Source organism: Chiroxiphia lanceolata, chromosome 2, assembly GCF_009829145.1.
Source record: "Chiroxiphia lanceolata isolate bChiLan1 chromosome 2, bChiLan1.pri, whole genome shotgun sequence".
In the NCBI taxonomy this organism is placed as follows: domain Eukaryota; kingdom Metazoa; phylum Chordata; class Aves; order Passeriformes; family Pipridae; genus Chiroxiphia; species Chiroxiphia lanceolata.
The window spans coordinates 8245410-8266959 of record NC_045638.1 but is presented as its reverse complement, the minus strand read 5'-3'; the positions used below and the strand labels follow the sequence as shown (position 1 = coordinate 8266959).

At 50.1% G+C, this 21550-nt stretch overlaps 1 long non-coding RNA gene across 1 annotated transcript; it reads right to left on the bottom strand.

The window, feature by feature from the left end:
• Window positions 1–2964: 2964 nt before the first annotated feature.
• LOC116782692 lies at window positions 2965–7367 on the bottom strand. Its single transcript, XR_004355317.1, has 3 exons — window positions 7212–7367; window positions 4514–4586; window positions 2965–3286 (listed from the first exon to the last, which is right to left on the bottom strand). It is a non-coding gene; the product is annotated as an uncharacterized LOC116782692 (long non-coding RNA).
• Between the last annotated feature and the right edge of the window lie 14183 nt (window positions 7368–21550).

The following is a 21550-nucleotide window of genomic DNA, read 5'->3' as shown; positions in this document are numbered from 1 at the left end:
ATCTACAAGGAGGGTTTTGTCTGGGCAGAGGGGAGGATAAGTGCTTTCTCCTCTGGATCCTCAGAGGTCTGCATGGTAAGGGATAAGTTGTTCCTGCATTCCAGATACCAGTGAGGCTCCCCAGATACTGAGTTCCACACCAACTCCAAAGTTTTCGTAAAGTAAAATATGAGAGCAAGCAAGCCTTTTTATTAGTATGACGCTACAACTAAGACTTCTGCTGTTCATAAACATAGGCAGGGCTCTTAATATTTTTTGCAGGAAGAAAAATTAACCCTAACTGCAGCACTTTCCTTCTGAAGCTGGCCATGCCATGGATTGAACAACACAGAAAGACTGGGCTTTAAGTTTCTCTTTTTTCCTTTCCCCTCCCTGACAGTGAATGGCCTTTATTAGCATTAGAGCTGTGTAAAGCCTCTATTCCATCACAGTCCAACCAGAACACCTGCCATTCATTTTTGGTGGAAGGAGGAGTTACGCCATGCATTTGAAGCCTCCTGGCTGGTGGAGTGCTGGCTGGTGCTCTCCCTGCTGCCTGCACCACACCAGGCCTTGTGGGTGTCCCATTTGCACTGAGACCAGCCTAAGATTCCCACAGGTCAGAGGCTGAGGTGCCCGTGCTTAGGAGAAGGCATGATGGGTGCTTCTCCTGCTCACGACTGTGCAGTGGGATGCAGCAAGCAAGGGGAGCAGCTCAGGGCCTGCAGTACACTGGTACACCCTGGTGTGGGTTTGATACATCAAGATCCAATCAATTCCAAGATTAGCATAAGTCTGGGCAACAAGTTCAGAGGGACACGTGCCTCACCTGGTGCTCAGTGCTAGGGCAGCTTTGGGGGCCTGGTGGGTGGGGGTACACAGCTTGACCCTACACCTGCCCTCTCTGGGCACCCTGCACAGCAGACATGCTGCCTTTTGGCTGATCCTGCAGCCTGGAGCAGAGCCAGGACCTCCTCTGTGGGCCTTTGAAACCCCCTACCCTCCCAGCACAAACATGGACCTTTAAGCAGTGGGGGGTGGGAACAGAGCGGGAAGGAGGAGGAGCACGGGAGAAGGCAGCAGGAGGGGAACGGGGTGGGGAGGAAGAGAGGAGAAGAGGTGGAGCAGGAGGGAAGCAGGGGGAGAGCAGGAGAGGAGCAGAGGAGGAGGAGGGGGAGATCAGGAGGAGAAAAACACTCCTCACTATCCAGGCCACAGGGTATCCCTCTCCTCTTACTCCCTGCCAGAAAGAGGCGTTTGTTTCCAGTGGATGAATTGCAGCCCCTACACCTATGGTTATCAGCTTCAATATATTTTAAATTTAACCTGCATCATCTATTTACACATCCAGCACAGAAATACGTTTTTCTACAGCCTCAGGGCGGGGGCAGCAGCCCAGAAGAGGGGAGCAGGGCTGGCTGGGGAAGCTTTACAGCCAGGCTGATGATCCAATTAAGTCAACAAAGCGCCCCAGTGACGTGATATGAGGGTTCAGCAGCTGGGAGTAAAGAGGGAACTGTGGTAGAAGGCAAAGCCAAGCAAACATATGGAATAAGTTACAGGGGAGACGGTTGAGGCAAAGTGCAGAAATGAGTTCAAGAGATGCCTGGGCTTTTCTCAAGAGAAGGAAAAGGACTCGAGGGGGTCTGCTTGAAAAAGCAGGAAGGGGGGATTAAGATAAAGCCAAAAGAGGGAAGCCTGCTGTGCTGACTGGCCTTTGCTTGTTCCTGGAGCACATTTTTCCCTTTTTTTTTTTTTCCTTTTTCATTTGACTGTAGCAGGTATTAATGTAATCAAAAGACGCAGGAACTACCGGAGAGATCAGCAATAAGTTAAGGGTGAGCAGAAGGGAGTAGGAGTGGAAGCTACCTAGCAACCAATGCACAGAAGCCAATAAAATGTGCAGATAGGCAGCATCCAGAGGAAAAAAAAAAATAAAGCCCAGGACCATGAAAGACAAGCTCAGACATGGCATCCCCAAAGTCATACAGCGGCATAAGCAGGAGAGTTGATGACCATGCAGTAAGCTGAAGGATGTCACACCAGTCTCAGGGTCCTGGCACAAATTCCCACCTGTCCCCATCTCTCTGTTTCTGTGGCCCTGTGCCACAGTTTGGTCATGTTGAGCCCTGGGCAGAGCTTCCATAATGCCTGGGTGAGGGCTCCGCTGGCTTGGCCGGGGCGGTGGTAGCGGGTGGAGAAGGTGAGAAGCACAGCTCCCTGCACTGGGTGGCCAAGGGTGCTGGAGCCCAAGGCAGCAGGATTGAGACCTGGGAACCCCAGTCTATAAGTAGCAAGGCTATTTTGGTCTCTGTTTAATCCCCAGGGATGGTAGCATCCCCTCGCCACCAGGAGAAGCCTTCCCAGCGGCACCACAACCCCACCTCAGTGGGGGTGAGCTGTGGAAGGGAGGGGAACTGGTCCACAAAGAGTGTCCCTGCTATGTTTTGACCTGCTTAAGGGCTTTTTATAAAATTCATTTGCAGTTAAAGCCATGTGACCTTTTATTTCAGGCAAGAAATGTTTGATCCTGTAATTGTGGCAAGATTTCTTTTTTTTAAGAATACAGTTTTACAGAAAACGACACCCAAGAACTGCTCATCCTCAGTTTCGCTGCACTTTTGGGAAAGACAGTAGCCTTTCTCCAGTAAGCCAATCCACTCTTTCCATTCTGAGCCTTAACTTCATATTTTTATTACTGTATTAAAAACTTGTTTGGCTTCAAAGTGTGATGAATTTTCCTAAAAGGTCGAGCAAAATTGGACAAGTTGTATTTTAATTTACCAAGCTTTAAAAAAAAAATCATTTACCCAGGTTTGAAAATTCACCCTGTGTATCCTTTCTTTAATGTGGGACTTTATTTACTAAACTGCTGTTACTGTACCACTGAGTTCTTCACCCAGGTGATGAAGAGTGTTGACAAACAATTTTTTTTTTAAAATATGGCATAGTTAGGTAGTTGAGAGGTAAGGAGGGAGAAAGAAGGTTTTGCCCTCATGAGTCTGGTTACAGCTGATGTCTCCTCCGCTGTCACACATGTCACCTTGCCATGGGCTTTCTCCCAGCCCTTGGCAGAAAGAGCCATGAAGGAGGAGGGCTAGAGCTCCACTGCACATTTCAGGGCTTGACCCCATCCTCATCTTTTATTTGGCCTCCACTCTCGCATGTTGCCCCATATTAACACCGTTAGCTTCTGCCATGGCTTCCCTTGGTACACTTGCATCATTAAAAGTCATGCTGGCAGGATCAGGGACTTGTTTTGGAGTAATGGATTTGTTGCAGAATTATACCTAACTAGCTGTGTCTTCTGCAAAAAAAAATAAAAAAATTGGTTATGCTGGTTTTTGAGTTTCAGGCCATTAAAAATTACCCAGAATGTACAGTCGCTCAGTAGCAGCTTCGTAGATAAGGATTTAATTATAATCCCTGCACTCACTTATACTCTTTGAATACCAAATGTATTTTGTGATTGCTTTCAGAGCACACTATTTTTTTTCCCCCAGAAATTTGAAGGCAATTGAGCAATTTTACAGTCTGGAGTCCTGATTCAGCAGCCTTCCCTGTTCAGCAAAGAAATGATGTGCTTAATTCCAATGGGACTTGGGCATATGCCTAATTGGAACCAACGTTTAAGATCACATTAAAATTAATATCTTAATTTTTGTACCACTTTTGTGCCCCTGTGTGGAACACAATATGATTCCATGACTCAAACTTTTATACAAAGAGGGTTTTGTTAGATCTCCACTTCATTGCAGATGTTCTTGCAGGTACTGCACAAAGCCCAGAAGGCTTAATGGAAACTTTACATGCAGTCTGTATGTAAAATATTTTGAATATGTTCTGTGTATTACAACTTATGTATGTATGTATGTTTGAATATGATGTATGTATTCAAAGAGGGAGGAAGAGAAAAGGAGACTTCAGAGATACCCTTAGGGCTTTAGCCAAGCAGTTCAGCATAAGAATAGCTGAGAGCAAGCTTGTAGCTGGAAATTCTCCCTGGTTCATGACAGCTTCCAGCTTCTTTGTGTTGTGTTTTTTCGTGGTTTTGTTTTTTTGGTTTTGGTTTGGGTGGGTTGGTTTGTTTGCTTGCTTGCTTTTGGTTTTGCAGCATTTCTTGGTTTCCTTTGGCTTCCCCATGTCACATCCCAATCTTGGAGAGTTAGCACCCACTGACTCTGTCGGAGACCCAGGTTCAAGTGCAAGCTCTGGTCATCTAAAAGATTTGTACTCAGTCTTTCCTTGTCGTAATCACTTGGCTACTAGCCAGGCAGGCCTGATATTATATCCTTCTCCAGCTTTGGCTTTAAGGAGAAATTCCATCCTTTTCTCAGTGAAGGTTTATAGCAGCTGCTGTGCTTCTGGGGAACAAATCAGCTCTGATGAGCTTGCACTGTCTCATGGAAAAGCCATTTTATTCAAAAATTTCTAAGTAAGCCATAGCCAGAACTCTGGGCTTTGTCCCCGTGCTCTGAATGATGCATGATCTGCAGGCACTGGGTACTGTGCTGAGCTACCAAAGCCTGCTGACCTGGGGGTGACTGGAGGGCAGAAGTCCTATCCCTGGGATCCGTCCTCTCTCCTATCTTCTCATCCAGTGGGATCTGGAGAGGAAAGACAGTTTGTAAACAGTCCCTGGAGAATATGTGGGGAGCATTATGATCACTTAGCCAGGGTGGGTTAAACCAACGTTTGTGAGCTAAGCCCCCCTCAGTGCTGCTAGTGCAGATTTAGGGGCATTAATAGAAATGTGTGGGGTAAGCAGAGAGTGCACATGGGAAAAGGTTCCAGCAGTTTTGCCCTGCTTCCATCAAACATCTCAGCTCCACTGGAGAAAGGGATAAAAAACCAAGGGATGGGACTCTGGTTACATATACATTCAAGAGGGAGGGTGCCTCAGGTAAGAAAGAGGAATTCCACTTTGGGCTGGAGCTGTGATTTTGCACACTTGCACATTAAAGGGCAGCTAAACTTCATCTGAATTTTCCCCAACAGGTTTTTTTATGACCAGTTGGACCAGCATGGAAAATTATTCCCCCCAACAGCTGACTTCATTACAGAAAAACACTTATGGCTGTTTCAAATTGCAGTGTCCTTTGTGCCTCTGTTGTCTGCTACAGATTCGACAAGGAGAGGAAGAGAAGGAGGTCAAGGCTCTGGGACGGCTGTATTCCTCTGACCCTGAAGTGTCCTAACTGCAGAGCTTTGCTCTACTTGTATTCATCCTCCCTCTTCCCCAGAGCAAATCGAGCTGAAGTACTGAGAGACTTGCCAGGTGGGAACCATGGCTCTGAACCCGCACATCGTCCCAGAGCCAGAACATCCTTATCCAGCAGCCTCTGTGCTGTGAATAACTGCCAATGCACGTCTCCCATGCAAGTCTGCCATGTGCTGGATCTTGGGTTCTTTCAGAACACCCTGCTCACTACAGACCATGCCATCGGGCCCCTAAATCACAGAGTGTCTCCCCAGCATCTGCTCAAATCAGAAGAATGCACTGCTTCCCAGCTCATTTAATGCCCCTTCCTGTGGAAGACGTCAAGCTTTGAGGAGCTGGACAGTCTATAGGGCAGATGGCAATCCCCAAGGAAGTGCATGAAGGAAATGCATCTCTATTCCAGCCCCTTTGTGACAGCACTGTTTGGGACAGTAAGGGACCAAAGGGCAGTTTTTCTTCAGGAAAGTTACTGCCAGCGCATTCTACTACTGCAAGGTAGTAGATATTAAATAAGGAGCGTGGAGGTTTTTCTCACCATTACAATAACACTGCAAACAGCTATGTTATTTATTGTCATATCGTTTTTGCCAAGGGCTTTAGCTCATCTATTGGTCGCTAGAAGCAGAAGCGTTTGCAAAACAGTTTAAAAAAACATCTTGCACCATTATTCTTCAGCTTCCATTTCCAAGCCCTCTACCTCGGGAACACGGTGAGACTGCCTGCACACAAAACACTGCCAGATGTAGAAAGTAAACGAGCTGAGAAAACTAAACGCTTTTTATCATTTCTTTCAGCTAAAGTAATCGTACATGTTACTCTGAACAATCGCAGGAATGAAATTTTCAGAGAGAAGTGTGATTTAGCTGAATTTCAAATTCCCTTTTTCTCCTTCAAATTCCTTTCTGCCTGTTGTTTTTTTTTTTCTCCACACTAGCTAGAACCTGTGCCTGTGGCTAGTCATCCTGGAGCGTCTCTTGGGCTTTCCATGACTGAACAACCCCGAAACACCAGCTCTGCCTTTCACCCACTTTTTTCTTTAGCAGCAGCCTGTGCCACAGCCACTACGGCTGAGAGCAAGCAACCACAGCGCGCCGGCGTTCGCAGCGTGTTTGCTTTTCTCCCCGCCAAGCAATCGACGTGTAATTGCAGAATATTTGGAGGAAGGGCAGAAATGAGGGTCAGGACCCCGCAACCCACGTCAACCAGCTGGCCCTGCTGGTTTTACGTGATATGAATCGGCAGCAAGCCCAGCCTCAGCCTGGTTGTGAAACGCGTGGGATAAGGAGCGGAAAGTGCTGGAGCGATCTCCGCGGATGGTGTTCCCAGGGCACCGGGATGTCTGCTGATGAGCAAGGCAGGCACAAGCCTGCCCGGCCCCTCTATCTATCAGCAACCACTGGCTACCAGCTTTTGTCATTCAGATGATGATGTCCCTGTGCCTGCGCCGTTATTGGGCTCTTAATATTTAGCAGCCTGTCAGACAGTTTTAATTAGTTTCTCTCGGGAGCAGACTGTGGGTTGGGGGGTGCTGCAAAAGGCATTTGCAGAGGTTCAAATGCAAGGCAGTTCAGGCTTAAATGCACAGGATCGGGGGATTAAAAGAAGTGTTAAAAATGTGCCCTTTGTGATATGCCTTCCAGCTCCGGGGGCCGGGCATGCACAGCGCTTATGAATATACACAGCTGATTCAGGGAAGCAGCCTGCCAAGCAGAGCTGCCGCAGCCCACACAGCTAAGGGATGCCCCTCAAACCCTGTGCCCCCGCACTGATGGGAGCCTCCAAGCCCTCCCCCGCCCTATCTCCCCCCACACAAACACACAGGCACCCTTCCCCAAATCACCCTCCATTTCCAGGTGCAAATCAAACCCCCAGCTCTCCCCCACAGAGAACACTCAGATCCCAGACCAGCACCCTGGCATTGCTCTGCCCCTTTGCTTGCTCGCCCCTGCCCACTCACCACTCCCTGCCTCACCCCGTGGGCTCTCCACTCCCCAGTCCTCCAGCACAGCACCTCCTTCAGCGGCGCCAGGAACAGACAGGACAACACCTTAAGGCCCACTTGCCTTAATTTTGTCTGTTCCCAGTCAACCACAAACTTTGCACTCCCCCTGACCCCCACTCCTGATATGTCCTATCTATTCCAGACCACCAGCACTGGGGAGAGTGGCCATGTGCTTGTGCACAACCCAGAAATAACCCTGCCACGACCTAGGGTGGACCCATGAGCCAGAAATAATAATTCCAAGTATTTTAAACAGCCAGAGGAGACTGGCTGAGATAAAATGTCAGAGGGAATTCCCTGCCAGCACAAACAATATGAATTACAGAATCAGTAACACAAAGTATCATTAACTGTTCTGGCTCTGCAAAAATAGGTTGTGCCTCGGCAGTCCGAAGGCAGCACAGGGTGGTTTGAGAAGGGTGGCACAGGGATACGGCTGAAAAGATACCAATTAGTGGTTTTGTTCGTGGCTTTTGTGGTGTTCTGTGACCTCCCTGGTGGTGTGTATTCTTCAGAGGTCGGGCTAACCTGGATCGTTGGCATTCAGATGTTAATTTTACTTCAGATGCAACAGAATAAAAAGTGGCCAGCCTGGCATTTGGGACATACACGTTGCTCCTCAGCAGGTCAGAAAGGCAGCTGGGCTCTCAAGGAAGCACATGGCCTGGCTCGGCTGTTTCTAAATTGAAGGCAAGCTTATAGTGGCCAGAGCAGCTAATTACATCAGATTTGGAATACTTAAGGAAAAAAAAATCCCGATATGGAGCAGCTCTGCCTTTCCTCATGTTTCTTAGTCCACATTCACTACTGCATGTGCTAGACAGTGTATTGTAGGGATTGTTCATACCTGCTGGTTTCTCAGTGCAGCAGAGGTGAAAGCTGCACAGATATTTAACAGTAATTACCCTCACATTCGAACACTTTGCAGATACTTACTGCGGGCAGCAATATCTCGGTCCTACAGATAGGGAGTTTAAGAGAGACAGGGATAACCTGAATTGCCCAAGATCCCAAAGGAGAAGCATGGTATGATATCAGAGCTGCAAGTCTAGTACCCTTACCTTACAGACCCATGCAAAGCCTGTTAGACCAAACCTTTCTGCATTAAAAGAGGTCTCTTTGTGGAAACCAGTGATCCAACTCCCATCTTGTGTTTATTTGGCAAATTGCTTCTCACACCCTGAGCACTACCTTTGAAATCTGTCCTGAACCCCCACAAGTCCAAATGCTTCTTGTCCACTCCAGGTGACCACCAAACCTCTTGTTGCAGCCAGAAGTACTTTAAAACTAGATAAAAATTAGTAGTTTATTCTTTAAATGCTGGAATATTCAACAAGATAGAAACCATTTACTTAGAGAGACTTCTTGTGCAGCTAATCAGCTCGGTAAATGCATCGTTTTGATAGAAAGCTCTCCCCTCTTTGCTTGGTAAACACAGCATACATTATCCCTTTCTGCATGATGACATTAAATAAGGGAAATGGTGCTGCAGAGAGGGTGGTTTCCTGTGCTTCTGGTTTGATTCAGGCAGTTTCCAGATGACAAGATCTCAGATCTGGGAGGGACACGGGAACTACCTATGTGGGTTACAAGCAGCCTTGCCACTGCCTGCCTTGATGTCCTTGGTCTTACAAATTGGCAAAAAGTTCATTAATTTTAGGCTTCAGGAAGGGCTGTGGGGTTTACAGGTTACTGATCTTTCCTAAGCTTTTACGTGTGACTCTGCATAACTCCCTTCCATGCGAAATGGAAGCAAATGGGCAGCAAAATCTTGTGTGGGCCCACCAAGATCCCTGGACCCCTAACATGGAGGCAAACAGGCAGGATTAGCCAGGCAACACATCCAGCCATGATGCAGGAAGAGCCAGTGAACAGCAGTCTGTCAGGGAACATGTTGGCACCACTTAATCAGATGTTAATTCTAAGGAGGTAAGGAACTGGCTGGAGCCTGCAAAGGATGCTGGAAAGGATGCAAAGGAAAGGCAGGGATCCACTCCCCAATTTGCTCTGCAGAGAGCCAGGATATGATTTGGGGTGTAAAACTGTATTAGTGTCCAAAGTGCTGCTTCGCTCTCACAGGAATCCTTTGTGTCCTTAATGAAGGGAAAAAACAGGGCTTTATTCCGAAGCTTTGTGTATAATCAGATGCCGTGTTGTAAGGCTCTGGAAAACACACCAGAAATAATAATTGGAGGGAAATAAAAGGTTTAGTTCAAAACAGTGTGTGATTTAAATAAGAAGTGAAAAAGAAAGTGTGCAGGATTTGAGCATCGGAAGAATGAACTTTTAATTCATTTGCATTGAGATTACAGGGGGAGGGGCAGCATTTAAACTGGTATAAAAAACTAGTTTAGATGTAAATGAGAGATAATGGTCTTTGGTAGGGAAATAAGCAGGGGGACGAACTTTGGCCACCAGGAGCCTGCCATAAGTCCTGGCATTGTCGCTGGAGCTGGAAGCCCCAGATGCAGTAATTAGCAATGAGTTTGCAGATCTCAGCACCGGCGGAACAAAAGGGCATCGCTGAGGAGCTGGGCTGCCAGCTGGGAGAAGGGGAAGTGAGCTGGCATGCCACAAGGGTTCATTACCCAGCAGTTTGCAGAGGGGAAAAGAAAAAGATCCGAGGTTGCAGCCTGGAGCAGGCATAAAAGCAATCTAGGGTTTGTGGGGTTTAATAGTTCCCAGAGCCCTGGCATTTTCAGCTGAAAAATTCCCTCAGCAACTGAGCCAAAGGGGTCAAGATTTTTAAATAGGTCTTGCAATGCCCATGGAGACAAGTGCTGCTATTCTTTAACCCTGAAAGTCTCGGTTGATTAGTTTGGAGCAGGGAGGCAGGCTGCTGCAGAGATGCAATTTGATTTGTAATCATCCCATAGGCCTGAGCTCACCTCCCTGAGAAGGAAGGGGGAGTGGGAAACAGATCACAAGCCCCTGCATGCTGCAGCCACACTGCTTCTCTCCTCCCTCAGCCCAGGACAGTGTCCTCTGCACAGGCAAAGTTAAAGCCATGTCCATACAGCCCACGTGCATCCCACATCCTGCACGGATGTCATTAGACAAAGTTTGGCCAGAGATCTGAGATTTGTTACTGGTATTATATGTATTTATTGGAGAAGAGCTGGTCCCAGTTTGCTCTGGGAAAAGTCCAGCTCTCTCCCCAGGATCCCTCAGCTCATGGAGGGGTTGACTGATCTGCTTATTACTATCATGTTATTATTATTTAATTGCTTACAAGGAATGGCCTCCCTGGAATGCAGTGTTTGTTTCTGCTGAGGCAATCAGGGTCCAAATCCTTCAACCCAGGACGGCAGCTTCTGGCGTAGCAACCCCCCTGCTCGGGAAAGAATGCGCCTCTGCTCCCTTCCCTGTGTGGTGTGGAGCCTTTCCTACAGGCACGTCTGACGAGTACAGCCTGTTGCCACCTCTCGGTGGCCCGCCCAGTCCCAGGCAGATTTGTTATAGATTTACATGGGGACTGACCTGGTTTCTGGGTTCTGTCAGGAAAAAAATAACTCTGCTGTCATCCGAGTGATGCATGAGGCAGGCAGCCCCCGGGTCAGACCCAGGCTTTACGTTCCCAGGAGTGATGGAGGAATTCAAAATAGCCTCCTGCTCCTGTGCCACAGCACTTAATGCCTCATATGGCACCTAAATACTGCTGGGGGTTCTGCCAGCTGAGGGTCCCTACCCCTCACAGCATTACTGAGCAAGTCCTCACCCCTCGCTCCGGGCTTTCACTCACAGTTTGCAGGTGCCACACTTTTTTATTAGTTTCTTACCAATGTGTGTCAAACAAAGTCCTGAAGCCCACCACAAGGATCATTTCTCTCCCTTCTACTCTCCCTCCTATTCTCCCTCCCTTCTCCAAGCTGATCCTATATTTCTGCAGCACTGCCTTGCACTCCCCTGCCTGTGTGCTACCTACTGTGCTCTCAGCCACTGCCACACTACTCTGAGGCCACTGCTCCTGCCCCACAGAGCATTCCTGCGTGCATGTGTAAGCACACACCTGCCTGTGTGCAGGAAAAGCAGAGAGGGAAGAGAAATAGCCTGGGTTTTCCATGGTCTTTTGCGGCTGCTTAGAGCTGCAGGCAGGTCTAGCTTTGCAAGGTGGGCGCCAGGGTCCTGTCCCTCACTGATGAATGCCAGGAAGCATTTCTGTGTCACTGCAAAAGTCTGGAAGTGTTCCTGGCATAGGCTATCCCAAGGGGAGGAGGAAGGAGCAAAGGAGGAGTCTCTTCTTCTTCCCATACACCTTCCTAAATCTGGGCTGGGAGACCGCTCACTTCAAACCCAAGGCTGGAGCCTGGACCCTGGTATGGGGCTGGTCAGGTCCTGGAGAAGGGAACTCCATGCTGATGGCTTCAGGACAGCCCAGCCTGGGGAGCCACGGGCTGCGCCACTGCGTTTTCAGTGGAGTGTGCAAAGGAGACATGAGGTCATAACCCTTTGACAGCAGAGTTGGGCACTGTTCATCCAGATATCCAGCCCTTGCCCTGACACCCACGACCCAGCATGCTGTTTGTTCTCTGAGCCTGGAAGTGTGCCATATGTTACCCCTGGCCTTTGGGGAGAGAGATGTCCCTGGTTCAGTCCGAGGCTTCCTGGCAAGCTGGTATCTGAACACACAGAAGGGGATGGAGGATTGATATCTAAAATGCAGAAGCACATGGAGGAAAAGCCTGAGTCCCTCCTCGAAAGAGCAACGTGTTAGCATGGGCAGCAACCATCTGTCCACCATGCTGGCTGGCCTGCTCCAGGCAGCATGCAGCTGGCATTGCCAGGGGGGCACAGCTCTGCTGTGCCGTGCCGGGCTGGGATCTTTTTTAACATCTCTTTTATTGAAGAAACAACAGACATTTCCAGTCAGATTCACCACTGGCATCACCCTAGCCACATGGCTAGAGCAGTACCAGGAGCGGATTCAGCTCCAGGACTTGATTGTCTTCCAAAATGTAAATTGGCACCGGGAAAAGCCACTAAGGTCAGGATCCTCCCAGTGTGGAGCTACTGTACTAGAGCTGCCCACAGCCAGGGGAAAAAAAAGGCCACAGATAGGGAGTAGAGGGGACTGCAAGCAGCTAAGGGCTATGCATTTAACAGTTATTTGTAATAACCATTTTTAAAATGCTGTGCTGCACGGATTAGGATTGCAAGTGTTTCTATACCTGTCATTTAAATCTCTGCTAATTTGGCAGCATTATAATCGGCTTTTTCTCCCCTGCTCTGCCTTTTCCCTGCAAGAGAAGTCAGCAGGGATCAGCAGCCCCAGTTTACACAACACTTCACACCCCTCCCTGTGTGCATTTGGGAAGAACAGGCAAACTTTGGTCTGGGAGCCAAGAGCATGCTTGGGAACCACCTTTAATTCCCAGAAACACAGAGCTGAGCACCCACCACCCAAGGTCAGGGGAAGATCACACCAAGATGGGATGTACTGTGTTTATTGACCTCCAACCCCCTCCTAGTCCTCTCTGGTACTGTTTGGGAGTTTTTTTAGGCAATTAAGAAGTGAGTGCTTTGTCACCTAGCAGAGCAGAGGAACCCAGTCCTTCGCAGCTGGGAAATCTCAGAGCCATTGGTACTCCTGGTCAAGTTCCCACCTTCGCTCCAGCACAGCTTTTGTCCCTCACTGCTAAGGGGCAGTGAGTTACACAGAATTGTCCAGCTCTGGGGTGGGAGGCAGCCCGTGCCTCCCTCTGCCCTCTTTGTCCATCACTGATATTTATTTCCAAGCTGTCTCTTGATTGACAGTTAGAAAACTCCCCACAACCACTTCTAATGCATCTCAGGTATAATCTCTCCAGGGAGGCTGAGTCCCCCTTGCCAGGTGCTCCCTGTGCTGCTGGAAAGGCCGGGTTGATTGCATCCATGCATCACTGTGCAAACCTACGTACAGCTGCTTCCCTCCCAGGAGGATTTCTCTGTCTGCAGGATCCCTGAAGAGAGCAGGGCGGGGGAGGGATGCGCAGGGGAACGGCAGTGTCACCCCTGGCTGCTGAGGGTGTGTGCATGGCTGCTGGAGCAGGGGCAAAGGACAGGCAGAGGAAGGAGGGGGAAAAAAACAGGTGAAGAGGAAGCAGCTCAGGCCCTTTCTCCATGTTTCAGGTGGGCTACATCACCTCTCCACACCCCAGGGAAGTGCACACCTGGCCCTGCTTTGCTATTATATACATATATATATGTAATAAAAGGGTAAACCTCTTGCACGCCCCTACTCCACCTGGGGGTAAGAGCACATGCGCCAACACACAGATTTTCCAGACAGACTGGAGCAAAAAGGGAGCCTGTGGCCATCCTCAGTCGAGGGCACAGCAGGGTAGTGAGGCTCCACACAACCTCCCAAACTTGCAGCCTCACAGCAAGCCCCTCTCCTGCCCCACTGAGAGTGCTGGCTTCAGGGGCAGCATGGACACAATTTGGAGGCTCTCCAGAAACCCCTGACATAACTCCAAGGCACCCCCCCCACCACAGCCACATGCCTGTCCCCACTACCAGCACAGGCTGTTCCCATCCCGCTCCTCAATTTCTATCCAGTGTCAACAGCTGATACACTGCACAGGAGTGAGCTGCAGGAACTGCTGGCTTTAAACTGGCTCCTGGAGAGACCTCCAAACAAGTAAATTTTCTAGTTAATCGTGTCCCAGTAGAGAGGACACTCACAAATCAGCAGCGCCCAGTGCTCCAGAGCAGCACAACCTCCTCTGGGTACAAGTAATCGTTGAGAAGAGCATCCAGGGGAGAGGGGGGTGGTTTTCCCTGTGTTCTCAGTTTGCTAACCGCGGGCCTGTGATGGCTCTCCCAGTGTCGCTGTTATCACCGTTCCTCTTCCAGAGGCAATTAGCCTGCTTCCCCCGCTGTTTGCACAGGCCTCACAGGCAGCGATGGGGGAGACGGAAAGATGGGAAGTTAAACCTGATTGCAGAGCCACAAAATCAACAGGATGACAGCAGGGGCTGGGTATTGCCTGAAATGGGATGTAAAGCTCGTTTCATTCAGCGATGGATTCATTCCCAGCTGAGGGAGAGCTGCTGGCTGTAGGTCAAACGGCACGTTGTCTTCTCACCACTGAGCTTTTGCTCTGCCAAAACCAGCCTTTATCAGGAGTGATAACACATCCCTTGGGTCTGGAAAGCAACAGTCCTGTGACACTGTTCCCCTCCAGGAGGCAGGTGACAGTACCTCACATACCTGTAGAACTTGGGTCCGTGGTGACTGTCCCCTGCAGACGGGCCATTGGGCTCCATGCTGTGGGGCTGTGCTGTCACACTGCAGCACAGGCTGCCCATGGGCAGTCTGTACCTCCTCAGTCAGAATGTCCCCCCAGTCCCTCTGTCCTTCCCCTGGGGTATAGGTGGGTTGGGGGCATGCAGTGCTGGACCAGAAGGAGAGGGCCAGCACAGTGCTGAGGTGATTCTTTGCAGTTTTGCTTTCCATTGCAGACAGGGTGCATTATCAGAACTCATAAAATGCATCAAACAATCTGGATCCATGCTGATTCCATCCCAGCCCCACTCCTAGTGTAAGCAGAAGCAGGATGTAAATGCTGAGTTTCCACATTATTCCTGGTTCTGTCAGGCTTCTTCAGCCTGGTGGTATTTCCCAGGAGAGGCTTCTCAATACTCCCAGCACACCAGGGCCACCTGAGAGCCAGGCTGGGACAGTAGTTCCCCCCTAATCCTCAGCAGTCCAACTCTTGCAAGGAACACACTGGCCTGTGATGAGCCCTTGCACTGGGCTGGAGGGGAGGGCAGCCCCCTCCCCTTGCTGCCACAAGAATGAAAGACCAGAAAGGAAGTTAACCCCTTTATCCAAAGGGGTCCACGTGCTGGTTTGGGGTGGGCACAGCCCTCGGCACCTCCCCTAGTTGCAAAGACCTAGAGCAGGCACCTGCAGGGGAATTGAGTGCCTCAGGCTTGGTCCTTGCTGTGATCCCTATGCCATTCCTCACTGAGACCTGGGGCACTGTTTGTCCTTGCTTGAAGCCCTTTAGGGATCAAGCCCTTATGCCAGGATGCTGCTGCCTCACCCTGTAAAAGAGCTTCATCATTTCTTCCAATCAACAAAGGCTGAAGAGCATCTAATCCCAGAGAGGCAGCAGGCCATTGCAGAGAGGACATCTCTTTTCTTCTGGCCTCTTGCTCCCTCTGCCCAGGCACACAGGGGGAGATGTGCATGTGCTCGTGCCTGAGTCCACACTCACCTGCTCTCTGCGGGAAATGTCCCTTGGCAGGGGAAGGCAAGTCTCCTCCTGTTCTGCAAGGTTAGAGCTGCTGGGACATTCCCGTCTCCTCCTGCCAAAAACACTGCTGCTGAAATAGCAGTGCTGCAAATAAAACCATCTCCTGGCTAATTACTGGGGAACAGTTCACCTTCTATTTTTAGACCAGCTTGCAAGCTTGCATTGAAAATTACCCTGCTCCTGTTTTTTTTCTCCCTGTCTCTGCTGTATGTGTTTCTCTTCCTTTCTCTTCCTCGTTGCGAATCGTGCTGAACCAAGCTTGGTTTCCTGTGGGGTGGGGGGAGCAGAGGACAGCTTTGTGCCTGCATGCCAAAACCAGTCATTCTAAAGCCATCGACACCAATTGTTTTAGCATTAGGTGTAGAGGGAGCAGCATTCTACGGAGCCAGGAGACTCTTCTCAGCTTGCCGTGCCCAGCCACTCCTGCCGAGTGCTCCCTCCACCTGGCCACAGCCAGGGACCTGCTTCCATCTGCTCCACACGCTGTTCGAATTGTCCTGTCCAAGTTCCACACTCTTGCAAGACAAGTGGGACTGATAAAAAAAAAAGAAAGGGAAAGAGGAGGCTCTGTCAGCCTCCTCTCCAGCCTGAGGAGCGATCAGTGCATATCATGGAAGCAGGGGGAGCTGGACGGGGAAGTGGGGCATTCAGGTATGGCCACGCAAGCTGCAAATCCTGCACTGACCTGTGTGGCAGTCACAGGAAGGCACGGCCAGGGCACCTCTGCCTGGCACAGAGCCATACGCTGCACTCACTCTGCCGTGCCCGTGTCCACAGCAAAGCGCCAAGGCTGCTCCATCTGCCTGCCAAGTGGGACCGGCTGGCATCACAGCAGTGCCGGAGCTGCCTCGGGATGACAGTCCTCCCTGCCAGGAGACCTGAGATCGCACGGCCTCAAAAGAGCAGGGCTAACACGGTGAGAGCAGCTCTGGATGGAGCCCATGGGCACCCCCCCTGCGTGCACGGTGCAGGCGGCAGAGCCCCAGCCCGAGGGAGTGCATCCAAGCCTGCCTGGCAGGGTTAACCTTGGTCCCCAAAGCCGGTTAGGCAAATTAGCACGGCGTTTTCCCAGAGCTAATTAACTTCCCTCGCAGCAGGATTAATGAGCTCCAGCACAGCACTTGGCTGTGGCAGTCCAAGGAGAGGGGATGGCCTCCGGGGCTCGCTGCTGCAGGCACTGGCTCCCTCTGGGAAACTCGTCCCTGGCATCCACTGCACAGCACCACTGGCCTGGGGACCTTCACTTCCCTGCCGACCCTGAGTGCCACCTGCAATTTGGAGAGGGTGTGGGAGTCCCTGTCTTGCACGAGGCATGTCCAGGATTCTCCACAGAGCAAGGCAATACCAAGCAAAAGTCTTGACAACTTTGGGTAGCTCTGGAGGGACACAGCTGGGATTCCATCCAGCAGGGAATGACAGTGTTTGGGAGCTGCCTTTCAGGATGCCTCTTCTGATTTTTGGTGAACATGGGCATCGTCCAGCCCTATATCCACTGAAGTCAGTGGCCAGTTTTCCAGTTATTTCAGTGGCCAGCAAAGCAAAATGTCTTCAATATTCTCCTCCCTTCTTCCCATTCCAGCAAACCACATTTATTTTACCCTCCTCTCGACTCTTCCAGGGATCGATGGGTCATCAAAATGATGAGTTAGTGCCTGTAGTGACAGTGGCACTTTCCATTACTGCTGATATACCTGGGGGACACATGTCTCCCAAAGACTCATCAAGGCTGGGAAATTCAACAAAGGGGCTAAAACTGTCATTTGCAATGAAGCCACCCCAAAGCATGAGTCCTGCAGTGCAGGCAGGACCTTCCCAGACCTGTGAAGGCCCTCCCGTACCCCTGGAGAGCTCCAGGGACACCAGCACGGGCACTGCAAACATGGAGTAGAGCACAGGCTTCCATTTACTGCTGCTTTGGGGGGTATTCCCTCTCCCTTTTCACCGACTGATTTTCTCACGGTGAGCTGTTTGGATAAACACTTCTAGCTGGGGAACAATGTCTTTCCTTGCATATCTCTTGTAACTAGCAGACACCATGGGTTTTTTTAAGGTTGTATTATTATGACATTTTAATTGGCTCAGGACTATGCAAGTCTCAAAGCCAATTTGGCCCCAATGTTTTCAGGCAGAACTGTTTTCCGTCTCCATTTTGATAGATACTTTTACGTTGGCTAAAATGGCCTCACATTAAATAAAACAAAACCTCCTCTTCTTTTACAGCTCATGGGTGATCCATTCCCATTCCCTTCCCCTCCTGCTTTCATTTCAGCTTGAGACGTGAACCGTACCTGTCCCCCCTCCTTTGCCGAGCTGCCCGCTCAGGGATGGCTGCAGGGCGAGCGGCAGCTGGGCTGCCTGTTCCCACTCGCCTTTGTTTCGCTCCCGCGCGGGAGCCGGGTCTGAGCCAGCGCGCTGAGTAATTGCAGGATTTCAGGCAAAGACGAGGCTGCAAGTCGTGAACTGCTAATGAGTGGGTGTAGCTGGAAGGGCTGGCGGGGGCTGGCGAGGGACACTCGGGGACGGCGGGGCGGCAGCCGGCCGTGTGTCGTGGCAAGGGCACTAGGCTGCGCTGCTCCAGCGATGCCGGAGGACGTGTCAGAAATGTGCCACACGTCGTGACGGCAGCGGCAGCCGGCAGTGAGACAAACGCCCGGCGGCAGCAAAGCCCGTGCGGAGCATCCCCGTGCGCGGCAGTGCTAATCTTTAATTTGTCACACCTGCACGGTTCCCCCGCCCTCCTGCCTTCCTGCCTTTTTTTTCCGAGGTACAGGCTTTGTTGCCGTCTGACAGTCCAATTCTTCCGCTGCCGGTCCAGCACCCTTGTGTTCCCCTCGGGGCTGCCCTCCTTTGCTATCCTCCCTGGCCAGGGGACTGACACCCGCAGACCCTGGGTGGCCCCAGGAACTGCTCTGTCGCCCTGTGCCTCCCACATACACAAATTCATTGGGATCCAGCAAAGCTGGAGGACACCTCCTGGATGCTGGATATAGCGCTCGCCCACCTCCCCATCCTGCCCTGTGCAGCAACAGTGGCAAGCACCCTCAGCCACCAGCACTCTACTTGGCCCATTAAGGTCACCTCTGGAGGGCTCTTAATCAGTGATGGCCAAAATCCACGGCTCAAACCACCACAATGGCCCGTGAACGGCTCTAAACCAGTGACACAGCACACGCAGGCACCGGTCCAGTGACACACATCGTTCATCTGCTCCCCTGCTCGGCACCTTGCTCACTTGCACTAGCGAGGTTCTGGTGACTCGCCAAGCACTAGAGGCAAAAGGGGAAGAGCTGCCAACTAATACCATGTTGTTACCAATAGACAGCCTGTCTGCCCCAGCCTTCCTTGGACCAGAAATCTTTTTGGTCAAAAAAAAAAAAAAAAAACCTCCAGTTTTTGTTGTGTCTCAAAATCGTTTGGGTTTTCTCCCATTCTGAGCTAAGCTGCTGAGACGTTCCTGGAAAGGTGTGGGATGGGATGTCAGCTGCAGTGGGTGTCAGCTCTGCAGTTGGAGGGCTAGGTAAGCCCTGCCCTGGGCTTGGGTGTGACATACATGTTGATGTCTGTAAAGTATCACCCTAGGATCTTGCATCAACAATTTTCCTAGCTTTTCTCTCTTCTTTTTTTTTTTTTTTAACCAACCTGCCAGGTGTTGCTGCAGTTCATGACCCGACATCCATTTTTTTCCTTCCTTCTAACTTTATGCTTTCAATATGATTTACAAAAATTGCTCATAATAAGGCTCATTCAGCAGCTGGATAATGGTTGTCAGGAGTTAAGAGACACTGTGGCATGTTTAGCACAGAAGCATATTGAGTATCTGGGTCCCAAAGCTCTGTGGGTTTTAGATAGTTTCTCTCAAGTGTAGGATATGCAAAGGTACCTGTGGGGTGCCAAAGGGGCATTTCTTGCAAGGGATATGAGGTTTGCAGGACAGAGGAGGGATGGTAAATGGCCTCAGCAGTGAATATCCAACTGTAAATCCCGATTAGAAGAGTTCAAGGTCTCAGAAAGGCAGCGTTAATCCTCTCCTAACCTTGGCCTTAAATACTTGAACCACCAGCTCTTTCCCTTCCACGTCCCTGTTGGACAGCTGTGCCCTGCCTGCTGGGCACTGAGCGGGGCCAGGGAGGGACATGGGCTGCACCCACCCACGGGACCTGACAAGGCAGGTTCCCATCCCTTGGAAAGTCTTTTGGTCCTGGTGTTACCTTCACACCCGGAGCGTGGGTTCTCGGAGCATGGTGCTTGCAAAGCCACCTCTGTGGGTGAGAGGCCCCTCCTGGGCAGGAGGGGAGGTCAATTCTTGGCAGCAAGGGTTCCTTCCTCACCATCAGCCTGTTCCCCAGCAGGACCTGCACTTCTCCTCCACATTTCTTCCTGGCGTCACCCTTGCTCGTTTGGGGATTTCTTTTATTTTAGGGGTTTTTAAGAATAGGAAGAAGCAATGCTTTTGTGGCTAGGGGCTCTTAGCTTTGCCCTTCTTCCTACCAGGTTCACTCCATATAAGCCAGGGCTAAGTCTGTGGGCTAATTCACTTTATTTATCATTTTTTTTAAGGTTTTAAATCATGCAGGGGGTTATTTGCGGTTGCTGCTGCTTTGCTTATTTTTTGTTTGGGGCAGGGGCTTTGTTTTTCTTTTTGCTTTCCTCTCAAGAGCCTCTGTAATTGTCACCTCAGGCATCAATTACGGCCCAGCAGTGCCTTTGGGCACTGTCAGAGTTTGGGAATTGCACAACCTTGGAGAGGGGGAGGCTGAGCAGGAGACAGCCCCGGCAGGGATCCGTGGTGTCCCCACGATTTGTGGGAGGGGGCTGGAGGCACCACAGGGATGAGCTCTGGAGTTTCATAACTGGAGCTGTTGGGAAGCTTGCTGTCATAAAGGTCTCCCCGCTGAAGCTGAGCTGCAGAAACTGTTGGATAATCTGTGTTAGAGGCTTTTCCTCCCTGGCAGGAGAGCTGCTGGATGCCAGCCACGAGTGTTTCATACTTGCAAACCTCTACTTCGCTTCCCAAATTCAGTCACTCAGAATTCTATCAATTTTGCAAACAAGAAATTAGTGACTTTGTTACTAGCCTTTTGGATTTTTTGCTTTTTTAATTGCCAAAAAGTGAAAAAAAAATTTTATTTTTCCTAAAACAAGCAGAAAACATCCTTTGGGTTGTTTTGTTTTTTTTTTTGGTGGTGGTGGTTTTGAGTTTTTTATGTGGGTTTTTTTTCTCATTTCCCCTGAATGTGGTATTTCCATTGCAGCTGTGCTTTCCAGGGGACAGAGGCTGGATGAAGTTACCTTCCCAGAAGGTTGTCTGAGGTTCAGGGCATCCAACTCAGTTACACTACCACAGAAATATCAGTGGAGACCTTCCCAAAGCATCGCTTGGCAGAAAGTAAGAAATGCTCTCACATCAGCTGTCTTCCCTTTCATCTTCCACTGCAGCATCTGTTCAGAAAATCGGGGTAATTAATGTAGTCCTGTCTTGTCCTGCCTAACAGTGTGCTCAGAGCCTTCTGCCTGATTTCTGGTTAGTGTAGAAGGAGGGGAAAGAGGGAAGCAAGAAGGACCAAAAGCAGAGAGATGCTGTGCAAAAGAAACTGCATCCAGGCTCCCCACCACAGCCCCACAGAGAGACACAGCCCCACATGCACAGGGCCTGGCCGCGGGGATGCTCGGGACCCATCTGTCTTGGAAGCCAAGTCCTGGGAGCCAAGCAATGGGATTAAGAAGTCAGACAGGCTGCTGTTCCCCGGGTAAGATTAGTCCCTGCTAAAGCGTTTCTTAATCCGAGGTGCAATTGAGATAATCTAAGCACAGATTAACCAGGTCCAGCTGGAGTTAAGCTCCCCGCTTCCCATTTATTTTTGGCAGGAAGAGACTACTACTGCTCTAGTGCCTCATCAGATGTTCACACACTGGCACCCACTGAGGAGGATGGGACAGAGAAACTCAGAGTAGCAGCTTCACCTTGCAGCAGAGACCCCAAGTCCTATGGTTTTATCGCAGGTTTTGTGATATGGGCTGGAGTTTTTATCCTCGGACTTCATATCTCAGATTTCTCTGATTTGATAATAAACCATCTTTTCACTTCCAGAAAAAAAAAAAAAGAAAA